Source organism: Pituophis catenifer, unplaced genomic scaffold (assembly GCF_029215685.1).
Source record: "Pituophis catenifer annectens isolate HBS135680 unplaced genomic scaffold, rPitCat1.0.hap2 SCAF_4, whole genome shotgun sequence".
NCBI classification, from domain to species: Eukaryota; Metazoa; Chordata; class Lepidosauria; order Squamata; family Colubridae; genus Pituophis; species Pituophis catenifer.
In genome coordinates, this window is record NW_027256884.1 from 112,301,417 (window position 1) to 112,315,200 (window position 13,784).

A 13,784-nucleotide genomic window follows, 5' to 3' on the forward strand; every position below is an offset into this window, starting at 1 on the left:
GGTAATTCTGGGAGTTGAAGTTCATGCATCTTAAAGTTGCCAAGTTTGAGAAACACTCTGCTACAACAAATTGGACTTCCCCTGCATTGTGTGAGATGGTGTTACTTACCGATTGCAGGTACTTTCTCAGGCCTCGTATGATGTAATCCTTGCCTGCAAAGAGCATTTGAAACCATTCTCATAGAGTGTCACGTGATGCATAAATAAACAATGTTATCACTATACTGATTACAACATGCTTTATTTACACCTCCTGAAAGAATAATTGTGTCTACTATACTGTGAATCTGTTTGGAAGATAACAGAGCCTTGAAGGGGCCTTTTTGCTTCTTATGAGGTTGAACCTCTTTAAAAACAGATGAAATTCTGCAGTCGGTACTGGAATCAGTCAAGAAGATAAATAAAATGAAGATGGGATTCATCCTCCCCTCATCTAACACAGGACAACTGTGGAATCCAGATAGAAATACACAGCCATTAATCAAAGCCTGGGTGGGCAGATAATCTTATAATCTAATTGCTTAAACTTGGACCATTTGATGTGGGAAGGAATTCCATATGATGCTTAGTTACATCATAAATATTCTCTCGAGTCACTAAGTAAAATTTGCTGGTATATGTAGCAACTTCAAGAGGGCATTTAACATTAAATCTTATTGATGGGCAAGCACACAATGGAGCAGGGATTCTGTCAAATGTCCAGATTCAAAGGTATAGAGGAATTCCTGAGAGTGCAAGTGCTGCGGCCAAGACAATGTGTAGATGGAAAGTTCCAGAAGCTAGCACAAAAGCAGCATTTCTGTGGTGCTGATGGAAAATAATGGCAGTATTTTCCTGCTAAAGCGAAGAACTTGGCTGGGATTGCAAATAAGAATTGGAGAGATTGGCATAGAAAGAAAATGTAAACTTTTGTTGCCAGATTTGTGACCAGAAACACACACACACACATACACACACACAAATGTAGGCCACTAAGTTCTCTATGTCTAGTTTTATCCAAGAAGTCAGCAAGACAATACCCACAAAGCAAAAAAGCTGAACAAAGCTGTCAAGACAAGGCAAAGCTAACCCTACAAAATTATTCAGTGTTATTGTTATTTGATAATAATTCCTCTTATAGATTCCTCCTGTGGAATCACTTATCCTGGGAAATAAGAGCTGTGTCCCACTGTCAACGTGTTAACATGGACATGAGGATTAATGGGTCAATAGAGAATGGACCTGGACTGTGAGTTTGTCAGAGTTTGTTGCAGCAATCAAATCCAGAAAGCACACACAGATAACTGATTCAGCCAGTTTCATTAACTTCTCTTTATATACATAATAACACATACAATACCAACAGCAGATTCTTCCAACATGGTAGAGAGTTACAGGCAAAAAACACTTGGAGAGGAGAGAACAGCAGAGATGAGTTTCAGTTTCAATTCAGAGAGCAGACTAGTTTTCAGCACAGCACTCAGAGCTTAATACAGACAAAGAGAACCTCCTCTATACAGGGCAGTTAAACTAAGCCTAAACTACTACCGGGCTCCTTCCAGTTTCAGTTTCCAAACAGTCCTCACTGGCTGACTTAGTTGCTATGCCTATTCATTGGCTGACCTTGTTACCATGTCTCTGCCAGTCATGAATTCCCTGACATGATGTTAGTGTTTCGGGACTGTATGTTAGTGGGACTTTTATTTATTTTGTTGATATTGTTTACATGGCTTTTCTTAACCACTTTCATCCTTCTGATTGAAGCTGCACAGAATACAGTCCTAAAAGAGAGCCCTGCTTCTAATCCTGTATTTTGTACCTACCGGTTGTAATTCTTGAACCAGCCCCAAACCATCTCATTTTATTCACCATGACCTCATTTCACTTGCCAACTTCTGCATTATCAAATCTCTTTCAGAGCAAAGAAAACATGTCCTGGGTTGGGTTGGGCTTTGCTTTGCTTTGCTTTGCTTTGCTTTGTTTTGATGCTTTCTTAATTTTTGTTTTGAGGGAAAGCGGCAGGCAAGCTTTATGCATTTCCATCTACCAAATGTGTGACAGACAGGCAGGTACATAATAGCACATGATGCCCTGAAATAGAATGGTAGCTAAGATATTCTTGGATTCCCTGTCATTAAATATTTCCTCACTGATAAACAGGACAATTTTAAAACACTTACAAAGAGAGTTCAGAATAAAGTATTTGAGGCCCAAATAAAGGATTGTTTGCAAAAGATTCTGAAAGAAAATATTATGAAGGATGCCAGTGTAAAGAGTCTCTTGATGTTGTTTTGCCTGATTGGTCATGAATCAAATATTACTAACTGTGTTTGGTGTTCATATTTTGTATTGTGCTCTGTAGGGATATAAAATTGTATGAAATAAATGGCTTTGTCCCTGCTGATATTTCTGGGCATTGAAGTCCACATTCTGTAAAACTGAGGAAGGCTGAATTAGAAATATTTCTCTTCATAAGCATTTGGTTTGGTTTTTAAAATGGCTGTTTTGAAGACAACAGAAAAATCATTCATAGTAAACAATCTCCAAAGTTTTAAACTTTCCCCAAAATATGTATATCGTGATGAAATAGGCAAAATCTGTACGGTATATTTTAGATTGCTTTTTATATAAAGAAGAAATAGCACAACTGAAACATTAAGATTTTTTTAAAAACTATTCTTAACTTTGTCTTTTACCACGTTGGCTGTCAAAAGATTTTTTTTTTTCACTATTCTGCCTCTAACTGGCCAAGGCAACTAACATGAGTCTGTTTTATTTCTTAAAGAACATTCCTTATAAGCAGGGGAGGGTAATGTTCCTGTACATTGCTAGGTATAAACCTTTTAGAAAGGACTCAGTACTTTTCTGCAATAAGAAAATTATCATATCTTACAGGAAGCAAATTCATGTGGAATCCATGATGATTTCTGAGCTTGGTTGTTTGCTTGTAGCCTCATAAGTGCTGGTAAGTGTGGGATTTGCTCCATGTTCGTATATACCAGGGGTGAAATGCTCCCGGTTCGGACCGGATTGCCCGATCCGGTAGCGATGGAGGCAGGTGGTTCGGAGAACCGGTAGCAAAAATCCCTGCCCCCCCCATGCCCAGCTGAGCCACGCAATCATCAGAGACTTTTTTTTAAAAAAAATTAAAAGCATTTTTTCTATAACCTCTTCAGCTGAAAAAATGCTTTTAAAAGTTTTTTTAAAAAAGCCTCTGATGATCGTGCGGCTTAGCTGGGATCGTCAGAAGCTTTTAAAAGCATTTTTTCTACAACCTCTGAAGAGGTTGTAGAAAAAATGCTTTTAAAAGCCTTTGACGATCCCAGCTGAGTTGCCTGATCGGCAGAGGCTTTTTTTCTTTTAAATCCCTCTGACGATCCCAGCTGAGTTGCCTGATCGTCAGAGGCATTTAAAAGAAAAAAAGCCTCTGCTGATCAGGCAACTCAGCTGGGATCGTCAGAGCCTTTTGAAAGCATTTTTTTACAACCTCTTCGCCGAGGTATATACGGTATATACCGTGTTTCCCTGAAAATAAGACCCTGTCTTATATTTTTTTGAACCCCAAAATAAGCACTTGGCCTTATTTTCGGGTAGGTCTTATTATTTTGGGGTGCGTGGAGCAAGATGGGGCTCCTCTTGCCGTCTTACCTGATTTCCAGCTCTGTCTCCCTAACCTTAACCAGACCGGCTGCACATGCATTTAAATATTTGGGGGGAGGTCTTATTTTTTGGGGAGGTCTTATTTTTGGGAGAGGGCTTATTTTCAGGGAAGCACGGTAATAGCTTAGCCCTTCTGGTGTTGTTGGGGGTGTGGTTTACTCCTTGGTAGTTCCTTGATTGAGTATTGTTTTCTGCTTGATTGTTTGTCTGGTGTTGGGAAATTCATGTTGAACATTAAGCAAACATCCTAACAGCAAGATCAAATTGATAATGGAGGCAATTACAGAGAGAGGTGATGAGTTCTGCTTCCCTAGTTGTGTTTCTAGCAGAGACTAAATAGCCATTTGTCTGGAATACCTTAATTTAGTTTGTTGGGTTGAGTAGAACGTTGACCTCGCCCTAAATGGCTTTTCTAATTGTGTAATTCTAGGTAAAACCAATAGGAAAATAGTTCTTACAGGAGGGGCCAACCTGGGAAGATAAATGCTCAATGCTGGCTTTCAAATACTACTTCGTAGAAGATGCTTGATTTGCCTGTCTCAGTTCAGTTTATTTATTTATTATTATTTATTAATTCAATTTGTATGCCGCCCCTCTCCGAAGTCTCAGGGCGGCTCACAATGCATTTAAAATCATTATAAAAAACATTTTAAAATTAAAAACATTAAAAACATTAAAACTCATTCACACCATTCATGGCTGGATCTCGAGATGAGGGAGGGCAGTTTTGATAATTTAACACACAGTTCCGTAATGTGATACAGCCAAGGTAGAAGTCAAAGGAGAGCTCCATGATTGTCTAGTACAGCTAGTCCTCAACAACCATATTTGAGACCCAAATTTCTGTGGTTAAATACAGGTAGTCCTCGACTTACGACCACAATTGAGCCCAAAGTTTATGCTGTTAAGTGAGAATTGATTAAGTGAATTTTATTCCATTTTATCTTTCTTGTCACAGTTGTTAAGTGAATCACTGCAGTCGGTAAATTAATAACCTGGTTGTTAAATGAATCTGGCTTCCCCATTGAAAGTCAGAAAGTCACAAAAGGTAATCACATGGCCCCAAGACACAGCAATGGTCTTAAGTATGAATCAGTTGCCAAGCCTCTGAATTTTGATCACATATTATGGGGATGCTACAAAGGTTGTACCTGTTGAAAAATGGTCATAAGTCACTTGTCAGGATTCCACGTAACACCCCCAACGAAAGAAGACTCCAAGGCCAGAAGTTCCTCAAAGTTCCATTTTATTAGAGATGTCATATTGGCACATCTGGGAAAACCCGAATCTGAAAGCTTCCAGGTTTTCCCCACCTAAAAGAAAGTCCAAGTCCCTGCCCAGCACCCACATGTCCATCACATGGCCCCATCAATGCACCGTCCCAACTGGAGATGCCTCCCAGTCATGCCACTCCAGGTGCAGGCTGAACGTCCTTGACTCTCAGAGAAAAGAATGTTATTATGACTATATATCTCCCCAACTCCATACAATTCCCCCCTCCCAGTTTCCCACAGCACTAAATGGGACAGCCCTGAAGATCCAAAGTAAAAGATGGCTTCCAGGACTGACATCACTTTTTTCAGTCGCATTGTAACTTCGAATGGTCACTAAATGAACTGTTATAAGTCGAGGACTACCTGTATGGCGATTGTTAAGTAAGTCATGCCCAATTTTATGACCTTTTTTTTTTACCGTGGATGTTAAGTGCAGTTCTTAAGTGAATCACATGGTTGTTAAGCAAACTCAGCTTCCCCCATTGACCTTGCTTGTTAGAAGCTATCTTGGAAAGTTGCAAATCGCATGATCCCAGGACATTGCAATTAGCAATTGGCATGTATTTATGACAAGTGCTCGAAATTTTATCACATGGCCATATGGATGCTGTGACAGTTGTAAGTGTGACAAGTGGTTGTAAGCAGTGGTGGGATTCAAATAATTTAACCAGTTCGCCCAGGGTCAGGTTGGCTGTCGTGGGAGGCATGGCCCATCCCTGCCCTCCAGCTCCGCCACACATGCGGGACGAGCCTCCCCCGATAGCCAACCTGACCCTGGGCGTACTGGTTGTTAGATTACCCCCCCTCCCACGCTATCAAAGTGGATGCTGGGCACTGCACTGCAATGGAGAAATGGGCAATGGAGCGGCTGGCACAAGGGGAGGAGGAGGAGCAGGGAGAAGAAAGAGGGAAAGCAGCCTCCTCATACCGCCTGCTCCGTTGTCTGTTTCTCCATTGCAGGACAGCGCCCAGGATCCACTTTGATAGTGGGATATGTGTGTGTGTGTAATTTAACAAGAAGTTCGCCTGAACAGGTGCGAACTGGCTGAATCCCAGCACTGGTTGTAAGTCACTTTAAGGAAGTTCTGTTTCCTGGGTCCTGCATTAGTACTGATATTGGTCATCCAAGCAGCCTTATTTTATGCTTTGAAAAAATATGAGGATAGTTCATGTGGCTGGAAGGATATATAAACATGATGGCAGATCTTCACATTCTCATTTTTATTCTGAAAATACACTATTCCTTCTCCAAGAAAATAGTGCATATTCCAAGATAATATTCATTATTCTACTGCAGTGTACTTGGTCATTGTAAATCTCTACAGGTTTCTGATTAATTGGGAGCAAAGGCATCATTATCCCATAAAATGTCTTTTAAAAAAGCTTTGTACTTCCCTGAACCTTAGCATTCCACTGAGGTATTCTTGTTTTTTCAATAATGCCATTTTGGCTCTCCTGACCTCAGTTTGCTATTAAAGTAATTGATGGGTGGCACAGGCCTTGAAGCCTGAGAGTCTCTAGTTTCTTTGATCTGCTGAAAAACTTCCCAGCTATTGATTGACTCAGGAACAGCAGTTGTAGTTTCTGTTTTGCCATTAACCTGGGGAGTAGGAAACCGGTACCTGTTTCCTGGCTTCTGGCATTGGAAACAGGATTCCTGATAGCCCTCATTCGACCCGTCACATCACGTTAATAATGGAAATGTTCCCAGAAAGTAGGAAAGTAGACTAGAGGCAGAGAAAGGTAGAATTCCTACTACATTCATTCAAAATTTATTTTTTGTCATAAGATTTCAAAATATCTGAACTTTGAGAAAAGTAGGAGGGGGAAAAATGTTTTTGCAAATGAATTGAATATTTTATTGATATATTAAGAGAATTTTTAAGGTTTGAATGCTTAATATTTGTTAATGGTTTTAAAACTCTTAAGAGTTATTGGATTATACGCTACTTTGAGTTTATAAAAAGGCAGGTTGATGAAATTATAAAAGGGGAGTTAAGGGGTCTTGGGAGCTATTAAATCTTGCAGTTAGCTAGTTTATTTTAGCGAATGTTTGGTGAAATCTATGCCCTGTTTTTGTTCTGGGAAGTCGGGGGTGAGGGGTGGTGAGGAGGGGTTGAAGATTGAGTTTAGTGATGGATTATGGATTGATTTTTTTTTTCTTGATGATAGTTTGAATGATTGTTTATATTGTATACTTGTTTGATCAGAAAATAAAAACTTTTTTTTAATAAAAAAAACAAAATGAATGGAAGTGGGAATTAAGGGGAACCGCAATAAGTTAGGCCAGGGGCGTCAAACTCGCGGCATCACATGATATATTGCAACTTTTTCCCCCTTCGCTAAACCGGGCATGGGCGTGGCCACTGCATGACGCATCCGGCCCGCGGCCCACGAGTTTGACACCCCTAAGTAAGGAGGAAACTAGGCAGTTCATGGTTGCTTTAATAGACGTGATGGAGATTGCTGTAGCCTGCATTCTTTCAAACTTACAGACTGTGATCGGAGGAGAAACTGTTCTCAGGAACGTCTCAGTGAATTGTTGATGGAATGCCATTGTGATACCTGTATAAAACAAGTTTCAAAACTTGTGGGACATTGCATGTGTTTTAAGAAGAGATTGGACAACCGTTTGTATGAAAAGGTATAGGGTTTCCTGCTTGAGCAGGGGGTTGGATTAGAAGACCTTCAGGGTCCCTTCCAACTCAGTTATTCTGAGAGGGACATTTCAATAGCTTTCTATTAGCCTTGACTCAGAAATCCTCCATACCAATATAGCCATCTTGTCCATCTAACTCAAAATTGTCTCCCCTGAGACCAGTTCTGTATGTATATTTTTGTTGTTGTTAGTTGTGAAGTCGTGTCTGACCCATCGCGACCCCATGGACAACGTTCCTCCAGGCCTTCCTGTCCTCTACCATCCTCTGGAGTCCATTTAAGCTCACACCTACTGCTTCAGTGACTCCATCCAGGCACCTCATTCTCTGTCGTCCCATTCTTCTTTTGCCCTCAATCGTTCCCAGCATTAGGCTCTTCTCCAGTGAATCCTTCCTTCTCATTAGGTGGCCAAAGTATTTGAATTTCATCTTCAGGATCTGACCTTCTAAAGAGCAGTCAGGGTTGATCTCCTCTAGGACTGACGGTGTGATCACCTTGCAGTCCAATCTGTATGTATATAGCATGTGTATCAGAGGTGAGTTTCAGCAGATTCTGACCAATTTTGGAGAACTGGTAGCGGAAATTTTGAGTAGTTTGGAGAATCGATAGTAAAAATTCTGACTGGCCCCACCCCATCTATTCTCTGCCTTCCATGTCCCAGCTGATTGGGAGGAAATGGGGATTTTGTAGTAACTTTCCCCTGGAGTGGGGAGGGAATGGAGATTTTACAGTATCCTTCCCCTGCTACACCCACCAAGCCACATCCACAGAACCGGTAGTAAAAATTTTTGAAACCCACCACTGATATGTATATGTGTGTTACGTATGTGTTTGGGTAAATATATACTTGTTCTTGAGAGCAGGCAACAGCTTTTCATTTTTAATGTGGGCTAGTGTGCTCGCAGTAAAAAAATGACAATAAAATTATCTTATCTTCTCCAGGGATTTTGCTCTTTGCCCATTATCTGCTACTTTCTTCTGGAGAAGTCAGAGTGAATAATTCAGGGTTGGGGAGTTAGAAACATATTTCTTGAGGTCATCATAAAATGAATGCATTTTACTGACTTAAGGAAGTACAGGTAGTCCTTGACCACAGTTGACCCCAAAATTTCTGTTGCTAAGCAAGGCAGTTGTTAAGTGAGTTTTGCCCCATTTTACGACTTTACTTGCCCCAGTTGTTAAGGGAATGTGGCTTCCTCCTTGACTTTGCTTGTCAGAAAGTCGTAAAAGATGATCACGTCATCCCGGGACCCTGCCACTGTCATAAATCTGAGTCACTTGCAAAGCGTCTGAATTTTGATTCTGTGACCGGAGGGATGCTGCAACTGTTTTAAGTATGAAAAATGATCCTAAGTCACTTTTTTTCAATGCTGTTGTAACTTCGAACGGTCACTAAACAAATGGTTGTAAGCCAAGGACTGCCTGTACTGAACCCTATTTTGGGGCAGGGCCCCTCCATCTAGAACAGGAGTGTCAAACTCAAAGCCCGCAGGCCAGATCCGCTCCGCGGGATGCTTAGATCTGGCCCACGGGGCCACCCTGGATACAGTGAGGGACCGACCCACAGTGCCTCTGCCAGTGAAAACAGGCTCCCGAGCTCCGTTTCCGGCTGCGACGGCCTCCTGCAACCCTCTGCCAGTGAAAACGGAGCTCAGGAGAGCCGCACGCGGCCCTCCTGAGCTCCGTTTTCACTGGCAGAGGGTTGCAGGAGGCCGTCGCAGCCGGAAACGGAGCTCAGGAGCCCGTTTTAACTGGCAGAGGCACTCAGGCCACTACAGGCCCCCCAACACGACATGCCTCCCATGTCTCCCCCCCCCCCCCCAGGTCAAACACAACCCTGACACAGCCCTCAATGAAATTGAGTTTCGAAGTACCAGGGCTGCTGCCTTTCAACAGATCTTACACGAAGGGAATCTTAGGGATGAAAAGAAGGCATTTAAGTTTTTGATTTTTCTAGCTGAAAAGCTTAAGGAATAAATGCACCAGCTGTAAAATGTTTTGAGGACTTTTCCACTCAGCTGAAACCACACATCCGCAGCAGGTGTCAAAAGCTAGCTCGGTTTTACTATCTGTCCCATCAGTTTCCCCCGCAAAAAAAAAAAAAATTAAAATACATTGCAGGGCACTTGGACCTTTCAACTTGTTCTTCCCTGCCTGCGAGCACATTGCAAATAAATGACAAAGCAATCTGGGAGGGAAAATTCATTCAGACACCCCAAGCATGCCAGCGAGCCAGTTTATACTTGCTTGCTGCTGGAGCACAATAAAGGTGAAGCTTCCGTGAATGCACAATCGGCTGCCGGTGGACGAAAAGAGCCTGGCAAAAGAAGGGTTTGCGAAGGGTCTCTAGTGAAAGCGTGAATTGCAAACCACCGAGAGAAAGAGAAGATTTCGCTTGAAAGGCGAAGTGCAAGCAAGAAAAGAAAACCAACCATGTGAGCGGCAAGACAGACTGTTACTGGCAAGGAAAGTTGTTGACGTGGTAAGCAAAAAACCCCTTTCCGCACAGAAGGGTGGGCGGGAGAAAAGCGCACCACCTTCAGAAGACAACTTAACTCCGGTCTGTAGGATTTCAGGAGATTTTTAACTAGAACTCCAGCTTGTCCTACTTTGCTCCGTTTAACAACGTGCTTTCGTTCCACTTTGTTTACTATGAAATTAATCATGGGATTGCTCTGAATGGGGGTGGAGGAGTGTTATACTTCTCTTTCTCCTGGTAACACGTCTCTCCCTCTCTCTCTCTCTCTCTCTCTCTCTCTCGCTCTCTCCCTCCCTCCCTCTCTCTCTCTCTTTCTTTCTTTCGTTCTTTCTTTCTTCTACCTTGATTCTGTTCCTCATCCTTTATGCCCTCTGAAACCATGGCATCTCTTATTTTGTTTTTTATTGGGATTGCAATTAAATAAAGAGCAACTGGGAAAAGGTAGCATTCTCAGTTAACTTGCTTGATGCCTTTTAAAATAGTTAGGGAAATTAAAGATTGGATTAATCCAGTAACTTTATATTGATAATGTTTACGGCAAGTATAGTTGTGGTGGCAGTGGCAGTGTAGTTGTTGTTGTTGTTGTCGTTGCTGTTTTTCCCCTCTTCTGTAAGTGTGGCTTCTCTCGCCAGTTAGCAGACGCTTGAAAGAAAAATTAGGCAATGAACATTTCTATAGACTTATAGATACGGAATGAGATTAAATTCTTTACTCTTGTTAATGAATTGCTTTCATTTCATCACCCTCGGAAAGATCAACAGCTCCAAGGTGAAACAGTATTAAAGGCAATCACGTTATAAGCAATTTTCACATCTGCTTAGCCTATGTGAAACGAACTGGCGGTTTGATTGGATTTAACCTGTGTTCTGCCTGGATAAACTGGCTGGGACTAGCCAACTGTTGAGATAATATCTGCAGTTCATAATTGATTTATTGTTTTTAATGTTAGGAATTTATAACTTCCCACTGTAAGGAATTAAAGGTTTTTTTTTTAAATGCCTTCTCATAGCCATGAGATGAATAAAAAAATTCAGTAAATGAATTTTTCTCTGTCTGGGAAGTGGCTAAAAGGACATTTGCTTGACCATAGGGGAAGCCAGAAGTTGCATTATTTGGACAGCCTGCCTGGCTTGAGGCAGAGCTTCGTAGTACAGTTTCTGGAAAGCAGTTATTAAAAAAAAGCTTGCAAGAGCTTTAATATTTGTAAATTGTTTGCCTCATCTCATACCAACTGAGGCCATCAGTATCTCCCACTATTGATCTACAAGAGCAATAAGTTTAAATGTTGAATCATTTACTTGGCCTCTGATACCTCCCTGTTAAAGGGATCTAATCCTCACTCACAAGGGGTTATATTCAAGGATTTGTATTAATTGCAAAACAAAAAAGCAAGGATTGTAAAAATGAGTCTAGAGAACAACAGGCCATATTAGACAGTCAAACTGTCTTCTTTGGGGTGAGAGAAGTATGTATTTGTAACTTCCCATTAAGGGGGAAGAGGTATGGTCTGTGTATAATTTCCTTTAGAGAAGTATACAGGTATACAGCCCTTGACTTACAACAATTCATTTAGTGATCGTTCAAAGTTACAACAGCGCTGAAAAAGTGACTTAGGACTGTTGCAGCATCCATTGCAGCATCCCCATGGACGTGTGATCAAAATTCAGACACCACATTTTGTAGAAGTTCAAATAACTACTTAGCAGGATGGAGAAATCAGAAACAGCATGGAACAATTTGGGGGAATTGGGCTTGCCAATTGCCTTTTGGAAGTTAAAAAGGGATAAAACTTGGGGGAAAAAAACTTTGAAAACATAAGGAATGGCTGGAATCCTGAGTATTCAAATTCCATTCTGCAACGTGTTATTTTAGCTCCCACTTAAATTTCACGTGCTTTGGATATACATGCCAGCTTTCATCTTTTTTCTCTGTCAAAAGTTTATTCTGTCAATCCTACATACATCTATGTGGATATGTACCTGCATCAGTCTGCGTTGCTTCTAGAAAGAATTGGAAAACAAGCTAGAAAACAGAAATATAAAGACCAGGAAAAATGTTTGCTGGGAATGCTTAATAAATAAATGGATCTAGAAACTTACTTCAGAATAATCATCATATGCTCTTTTTGAGCAGTGACTTGCCAAACTTTTATCATTCCATTTCTATAGGATTAATTAAAACATCAAAAAACAGAAGTTTGCTGAATAAAAATAAAAGGCCAAAGAGGAAGGTAATGAAGGCAGTCCCACTCCAGTTGAAGATCTCATGAAATTAATGATTAGTATTTTTAGGGCTTTCCAAGTTGCTTGTTAGTTTCCACTGCACAGTGTCTTTGTATTGTTTAGAAAAGGATCCACATAATTTCCACTAGAAAGGAGGCAACTCGTGTCCTTCCGGGTTCTCCTTAAATGATAACTTCCAGCAGATTTCGCTGTTGGCTGCATAGGCTTTCTGGGAATTCTAGCATCCTGTTGAATGAGGCATGAATATATTTGTGCTAGATGTGGTGCAGCACATCCATATTCCTGCCTTTTGGCTACCTTACTGCCTTTAGCTATCTTGTCTGTTAGGGTAGCTTGGATAAAAATTGAAATGAGGATAGGCCTCATAAGGGGTATAATGTGGATGACCCCCAAAATTTGCTTCCTGGTTCAAGGTTTTCGGGGAGAGCATTATTTTAAATGTGATATTTTCGTTTAGGACTTGCAGTACGATTCTCATCTATTTCCTATGTCCACATGGCAAGAAACTGCTTTCATTTTCAGCTCTCTGGGTCAGAAAAAAACCTCTGAGGGCCATAAAAGAGGGACACAGGGATATATGCAAAATACTCTGGATTTTTTTTCCCCCTGAGCATGAAATGTTCTGATTCAACATCACAATTGCTGCAGGTTGAGGATGGATTATCTATTACTGGAAATGTTCCAATCATTCCAGAAATGCTTTTTAGTTTGAAGCACCTGTTTTCTATTTGAAACAGGTGTTTCCAGCTTGAATGATTGCTGTTTGAAGCTTGAAACTTTTCCAGAGTGGTCAGAATAACTCCACAAATGTTTCAAACATGCAGCAAGGTGTTTTGAGCCATGGAACACAGTATCGTACATTTGAAATGTTTTGAATTTGAAGGGCTTTGCGCTTCACTCAAGGGCTGCCATTCACCTATCCCTAGATTCTAATATTTCTGTAATTCTATAATGCAGATTTATAATTCTATAAATCTTGGTTAAGGACAATTATCCATTCTAACTATGGTAAAATCCATGTTAGCTTTGTTATCACAGTCTTTTGGATAGGCAAGAGTCTGAAATGATATGTATTATTAATCAATTACAAAGATTCACCATTCAGAATACCTTCTGTTAGAGAATCTAAAGTAAGCATCTCTATAATTCTACATGAAAAATCTATATTTTTCAAAAGTTTAGATTAAGGTTATACAAGGATTATTCTAGTCTAGATTGTAGCAATAATTTATTTTATTCCAAATCAACATAAATGCATTATAGTTTGTTTTTTAACATGTTAAAAAACTGCTGCAGCATGCATCACCCATTATGGTAACCTGTCCCATTTTAGAGTAAAGACATAATGAAGAGAACGTGAATTCATAATATAATATGAATTATTATAACACTGTAATAACACGCTATAACACTATAACATAATAGTGTCATTGAGATTTTTGTATGTTGGCATTAGCAAATATCCTGACATTCCCTGGGGTTTATGAAATG

General features: G+C 40.5%; 1 protein-coding gene across 1 annotated transcript in view; it reads left to right on the top strand.

Moving 5' to 3' along the window:
• EXPH5 (exophilin 5) overlaps window positions 1-13,784 on the top strand; it is a 59,935-nt gene that overhangs the window by 32,672 nt on the left and 13,479 nt on the right. The window lies entirely within an intron of this gene.